Consider the following 7,573-nt stretch of genomic DNA (forward strand, 5'->3'; position numbering starts at 1 on the left):
CCTTCCTTCCTTCCTTCCTTCCTTCCTTCCTTCCTTCCTTCCTTCCTTCCTTCCTTCCTTCCTTCCTTCTTTCCTTCCTTCCTAGCTTCCTTCCTTCCTTCCTTCCTTCCTTTCCTTATTATCAAACTCAAATGCACAGATGAATTTTGATATTATATGAAATTTTATATTTTGGGTTTTCTTCTAAACGTGCACACCACAGCCCATCCATGTCTGCCCATAAGTTTGCCACAAGGTTCAACCCAATGTGCTAGCTTTGCCTTCTCTGGACATTTCAAGGATACCAGTAGAACACTGTCTCTCCACTTGTAATTTTTCACACTTGCTGCAGATTGATTACTTCTGCTCTTCATTTCATACATTTCTTTGGTGATGTTTTTTACTTCAATTTTTCATTTCTTCATTGAATACCATGTTTCATTCTGTTCTTGCCATATGTATCTCTGTTGCCTTCTATGTGGTATTAGCTTTTTATTCTTTGAAGATATTCGTATTTCCTTTCTTGTAGAGTGTTGCTTTTGAAATAATGGGTCTTTGCATATTTATATGTGTGTGTATGTATGGGGGTAATCAATGTACATAATTAAATGAATTTTAAGTAAATGATATTTTGTAATTGAAAACTTTTGAAGAAGGAGTTGTAGTTATCATGAACATCAGGCTGATTATGGTTAGAAAATGGTTTAGAAGAAGTGGAGACCTGAAAAAGTAAGAAGTGAGACTTGATATTAAGAAGTTATCATAGCAATTCAGGTAGGTACTAATAAGACCCCCTACAAAAGAAGTGAGAAAACTACAGGCTTATATCATCAGCATCCATTAATTGGCATGTAGTGTAATCATAGGCAGTTGTCACACACACACACACACACACACACACATATAAACACAGAGAATATAACCACATTAAGGTTTTAAGAAGTAGATCAGATACAGAGGCCATGCGATATGGCAGAAGTAACATCAAAGGATGAGATAATATTTAAAATATATAAAGCCGCATCACTTTAATGGACATCATTTGTCTACAGTCCTAACAGTTTTTGTATAGTATGCTTTCAAAATCTTGGTTTTTTGGCATGTTGACAGAAGAGTGATGTATTGAGCTAAAAGCCTTTCAAATATTTGAAGGCATTTATCATTCCCCATCATTAAATCTTTTCTTTTGCAGGCTAAAAGTTCTAGAAGCTTCTTCACTCATCCTTCGTATGATATGGAGTCAACATTCTTCACCAAGCTCATCACCTTCCCTTAAACGTATTCTATGATGATCGAAATGTTTAAAATAGGTCCAGTTCTTCTTACTTTACTTTAAAAAAATGTATAATTCATTTATTAGAAACTGTTTATGTAATCATTTATTCAGTAATTATTTATTTTACACCTATGATGAAAATGTCTTTTACTAAGAATGTAAGGAATACAAAGAATAAAAGTTGGTTTCCTTACACATAGCATCTAATGTCTAGAAAACATTTGGGGACAAAGCAAGAGGACTTGCCAAATACACAAAATAGAATAAAGATAACCTGAATTCATAATTGAAATAGCATGAAAGATGATTTTAAATGACTATAGAAACTCTTCTAGGAGAATATGAAAATCATCCTCTTGCTTTTTTGACATATTTCTGTGAAAAATATGACCCTCAACTCTATATCTAGCTCTTGTGTGGTAGATAGATACTCAAAATATGGGCCAAAGGTAAATTCTATGATATATTTATCATATAAATATTTATTTTGGGGAGATGAGCTATCAATACTTTCCCTTTTTTGATATAATCTTTGACTACATTTCTCTATTATTAGATTTACTATTTTTTACCATGAGTGATAAAATATTTATGATAGGATTATGTTTCTAATGTTACCTAATGACATAAGAACAAAACTGTGAGAAAAACTAATATATTTCTAGTTTAAACTAAAATATTTATAAGAAGTCAATGTAAGTTCAAATAGTTCCCAAGAATCTCAAAATAGACAACCCCAAGACATAATTAATCTAATAGAATGATGGTGTGGAATACATTTTCTGAATATTCATAGCATAATGATTTAGAGTAATAAAAATCCAAGCTATAGTTCATTTAAAAGAAAAGAAAAATTAATCATAATCTTAGTATAGAACATAAAAGTAAATGTCCATGTTGGAAATAGTCATTTGATTTAGAACTAAAAGACCTAAATCCAAATTCTGCCTTTACTACTAAACTATCCTATAAATTTGAGCAAATAATACATCTGTGCTGTCTCAATTTCCCTATTTTTAATAGGGATAGTAATCCCTATATTTCTTAACTTACAGTGTTAGTGTTGTTATGTTGAAAACACATTGTAAACCTTAAGGTACTATATAAAAATTTTAGTTTATATATTTATATATAGTTATAACTTGTCAAGTGCTTCAAGTGACATAATCTCACATTTGGCCAGATTTCTAGCTCAAAATAGAAAGAAGCTACAGATTAACCTATTGGTGGAGTCCCACTGGAAACCCATGTAGTCTCTGACTATTGAAGAAAAGAAGCAAAAATAAATTCAAGAAAGGGCATAGAGAAAAGGACAGGGAAGGAAAAGATCTAGAAGGATAGGGAAGCATGAAAAAAGAAGGGGAGGGGAGGAGAGGGAAGAAATGGATAGCATAAGGCAGGACAGGGAAGGGATGGGAAGGAAAGCAGTCTTGAATTAAAGAAGAAAAGACTGAGTACAAGAAAAATTTGAATTTTCTGGAGATAAAAATTTGTAGCCTGTTTCTTAGGATAGCTGCTACTGTTTGTAATAGTGATCCATAGAGAATGGCTAACTCATGAGATCTCATAGAGGAGCAAATTGAATGGTTGAGAAGGTAAGGCAGGATGGTGTAAAATGTTCTAAGTTACATTCTAAGGCTGGATTAAAACCAAGACATTTGGGATGATAGCAGTCGTCTGAAATGAACTTCCAAGACTGAACCCCATCCTCTAGATTTGGTGGGTATTGGTTAATTATTACTAAACTTTGAAATTCCACTGTGGGGCTGAGCTGTCATGATTTTGGGGGAGAAAAAGTGAAAAATTGCCTAACCTGCCATATTTTACTAGTCTCAGTCTATACTTTGTGTCCTATTCAACCATCTATCAAGAATCTCATGACCTATATGGAATAGACACCTTGTTATTTCATTCTGTAAAATGGGGTAATAGTCGCTGTAAATAGAAATCTCACAGGATTCTTGTGAGGTCTCAAATGAGATAATGTGTATAAAGTGCTGCAAAAACACCAGTTTTAATTTTATTTTGCTTTTGTATTGTCTCTCAAGGAGAAGAAAAGGCAAAAAAAGCGGTTAGGAAGAAATTGAAATACAGGGTAACTTTGCAGATAAGAAGAGAGCCATAGGACTTCCATAAATGAATTCAATATACCAGCTACCCATTAGGTCTTAGTGACTTAAGCTCTAAGGTGATAAAAGTACTTGTATATTTGATTGCAAAACCACTGTCAGTGGTCTTTGAAAACTTATGGATTATCAGAGAGGTGTCCTATGACTAAAGAAGGGCAAATATTGTTCTAATTCTCAAAAATGTGAAAATGATGGATTCTTCTAATTATAGGTTGGTGAGCTTCGTGTCAATTCCTGGAAAAATTATCATGAACCACTATGAGTTAATTAAGAACAAGTCATGCTAGACTAAGCTCATTTCCTATTTGACAGGGTAAGCCGACTGGCAGTTCAGAGGAATGCTATAAACACAGTATACATGGATTTCATCAAGGCTTTTGACAGTCTATTACAGCATCCTCAGGGACAAAATGGAAAGATGTAGGCTAGATGACAATACATGTAAGTGATTTGGAAACAGGGAGAAATATTTAGTGCAAAGTATTTAACTAAATTTAACCAGCCTACTGTGTGTTAAATATGATATTATATATTGAGGGGATTACTGTACAGGAAGAGGTAGTTAGTGGATTGGGAGTGTTGTCTGGAGTCAGGAAGACCTATGTTCAAATCCAGCCTTAGATACTTACAAGCCAAGTAGAACAAGGTAAGTCACTTAATCCTGTTTACCTCAATTTTCTCATATGTAAAAATGAGCTAAAGAAGGAAATGGCAAACCATTCCAGTATCTATGACAAGGAAATCCCAGATTTTGAATTATGATTATGATTGATTTTATTATTTTTATATTATATAATTATATATATGAATTATATAATTCAATATGACAATATTGAATTATGATTATGAAGAATACTATATGATTGAAAAAGACTAAACAATTGTACAAGAAATGGGCCAACAAATTTGGCATCCTCTTCACCATTCTGAGTCTGTTCCACTGCTTGAGCTACCATTTTCCCTCTTAAAATATTGCTCTGAGATGGGATGTGATATTTCAGATGTGATTTTATCAGGGCAAAGTACATATTGCCAACTCCCTTGTTCTTAAAACTATATTTATATTATGCATCCTAAGATTACAGCGAGACAGTATGGAGTAGTGGCTAGAGATCCAGATGGTTTGATTGATGATTCTATAGGAACAGGAGAGAGTCAACATTGTGTGGCAGATAGTATCCTCAGATCAAGGAACACTGCCTGGTCCTAGTAAAGTTGTTCAATCTCTCAGTTTTGTAGTGAATTCTTAGATTATAAATTGCAGAGAAGATGCCAACATACATTGGTAGAAGGAGGTTCCTTATCAGTGAATTTTATATACCACTGAATTCCTAGGTCTAGTCCCTTTCACTAAGATCACAGAACAATTTTTGGCCAGAATCAACTGGAATCAGGAAGATCTGAGTTCAAATTCAATCTCAGATACTTACGGGTGTGTGACTAGGCAAGTTATTTAACCTCTGTTTGCTAAAGTTTCCTCAACTATAATTTGGAGAAAATAACAGCACCTATGTCAAAGACTTATTGTAAGTCTCAAATAAGTTAATATTTGTAAAATGCCTGGCACAGTGTCTAAAACAGAATAGACACTATATAAATACTTATTGCTTCCTCTTTCCTCTTCCTAGATATATCACAGCCTTGACATATTAAGATTACATTCCATTAAAATGTCTTTTTCTTATGTGAACATTAAAGGATAATTCCACTATTTTGTACTTGTGCAGTTCTTTTTTAATATCAAGGATGAGGAATATGCATTTATATTTTATTTGATTTCATCCAAGTTAATTCTCCCTCTAGTTTTGCAGACTGGAACCAGTTAAACCTCCTTATTCAGTGTAGCTCTTGTCCATATCCTCCAACAAATACTGGGAGTTTCCGTAGTGTGTTGGGGCCCTTTCTCTAGATGTCTTCACTTTATATGAACCCAATGCAACACAAGCTACATCCATCCATTATTCCTTTGCTTTTACTACATGACCAGACTACCTTCTTTTGCACTCATATTTCTCTCTGATGTTAAATCTTTTATGCCACTTGCTCACATTCAATTCCCCATTGATTATACACTGCAGCCTGTTTATGTACATCTTGCATCTCTCTGTTGCCCTTTGGGTCACTTTCAATTTTGAGTCTCCATCGACTGTGGTATTCCATTTCTTTTAGTTATATAGCATAACTGGAAGAATATTTGAGTTAAAAATTGGAAGATGCTTGGGATGACTAAAAGTTTTACACAGTTTTCCAAATGTAATAGTTTTATATCTTCCTCCTCTTTAGTTTTGGGTTAAGCTCATTGTCTAATGTCTATTCAAGATATATAATATTGATAGTCTTCTTGAGTAGACTCTCCACCCAATTGTACCTCATAGTCTAAAGCAGTGGTTCCCAAACTTTTTTGACCTACCGCCCCCTTTCCAGAAAAAATATTACTTAGCCTCCTGGAAATTAATTTTAAAAAATTTTAATAGCAATTAATAGGAAAGATAAATGCACCTATGGCCATCACCACTCCCCTGGATCACTGCAGCACCCATCAGGGGGCAGTAGCACCCACTTTGGGAATCACTGGTCTAAACAATAGACATCCTTTATCTACTTTTCCTTTCTCCTTTTTGGATTTTATATCACAGTTAAGGGACTCTGCATATTTTTAAGGCTAGCTGTAATCAGCATAATGTCATTTACAAACAAGATCACCTTGTGAATCATTCAGTTTTTTGGGGAGCCTTTCATTTGGACCCTTACTAGCTATCCTTCATTTGAAAGAATGCATACTTAGTCAGCTTACAGAATTGGAGGATTATAAAATTTCAGAGTTGAATCATATTTTAGTTAATACTGTGATGAAAATGATTATGATATAAGTGGTAGGCCTTTCTTAAAAACTTCTAATAAGAGTGAATATACTGATACTTACCGTGACTTACTTCAACTGCCCAGGTTGGATAGCTTCTTTCCAGCATCTCCTCTAAAACATGAGCTCCTGTTCTCACCCTCAGCAATGCCAGTCTTGCCAGCCCAAAGGTGATGCCAATCACACTTACTACACCTAGATCTCCTCGTCCCAGCCGGGGTCTCTTACCTTCCCCAAGCCGTTACTCTATTGCCACATACAGAGTCCAGGAAAGCTCCAGCCAAGAACAGCAATTTCTCCTGCTCCTTCATCCATGGATAAATTTATTTAAGATCCTCCTGATTCTGCCACTAGCCCTACTTCAAATAGCCTTTCCTCCCAGAACAAACCCAAGACCCATCAGGGAAAAGATCAAAGCCCGGTCAAAAAACCTAAGATCTTCTCTCAGGCTCAACTGAATGTACTCAACAGCAGATTTGTGGAGCAGAAATACCTAAGCCCACAGCAGATCCGAAATGTGGCTGAGAATTTGAACTTTATTTACAAACAGGTCAAGACCTAGTTTCAGAACCAGAGAATGAAATCAAAGAGATGGCAGAAAGATAGCATGTGGTCAAAGAATGGCAACCGTAATGTTCAGAATGGATCAGCTTTTGGGGAGTACATGAGTCTCTACTCTCCATTTCACCAGGACTATATGGTTAGTTCTTCTGGAACCCTTCCAGTATGGAGCATCCAGACTTGGAATAATCAGTTCCAGAATAGTGGTGAGGGCTCCTATCAGCATCAGATATTTCAGCATTCTTACCCTGCCAGTGACTTGGGGACTACCTTTGGAAATACTACTAGTGGGGCTTATCCCATGAAATCACAGACTTCTATGAGTTTTAATACCCCCACCCCATAGAATATCTTCCAAGCTACTCCATGAACATACAGCTGACCCATAGCAAGTCAGAAGAGGACTATGATTATCGGCAGGCCAGTGATGCTCAAACGCAATTCTTAGATCCCATTGGGGTACCTGTAATCAAGTCATAATCTGGGCAGTTAATTTTTCCTCCTAGAAAAAGTACTCTTTCCAGGGCTCCTTACCACTGGTTTCCCTCCTTTTTAGTGTCTCTGTTATGTGATTTTGTGGTTGGTTGGTTTACATTAGTGAAAGATGTCTTACTTATATACAAGTAGAGGGTCTCTATGCTCTCCATGTTTTGCTGGCTGGCTCCAGGTTTAAGCAAGGTTGGACTATATAGACAGTTCATAAGTTTCAGAATCCTGGTCTAAGTGACAGGTTGAAACCCAACATCAGTGGGGGAAGAAAGGAATTAA

The 7,573-nt window shown here is 35.6% G+C and overlaps 1 pseudogene; it reads left to right on the forward strand.

The window, feature by feature from the left end:
* Positions 1-6,365: 6,365 nt before the first annotated feature.
* Positions 6,366-7,285, forward strand: LOC123242859 (annotated as a pseudogene).
* The last annotated feature ends 288 nt before the right edge of the window (positions 7,286-7,573 follow it).

Source organism: Gracilinanus agilis, chromosome 3, assembly GCF_016433145.1.
Source record: "Gracilinanus agilis isolate LMUSP501 chromosome 3, AgileGrace, whole genome shotgun sequence".
NCBI classification, from domain to species: domain Eukaryota; kingdom Metazoa; phylum Chordata; class Mammalia; order Didelphimorphia; family Didelphidae; genus Gracilinanus; species Gracilinanus agilis.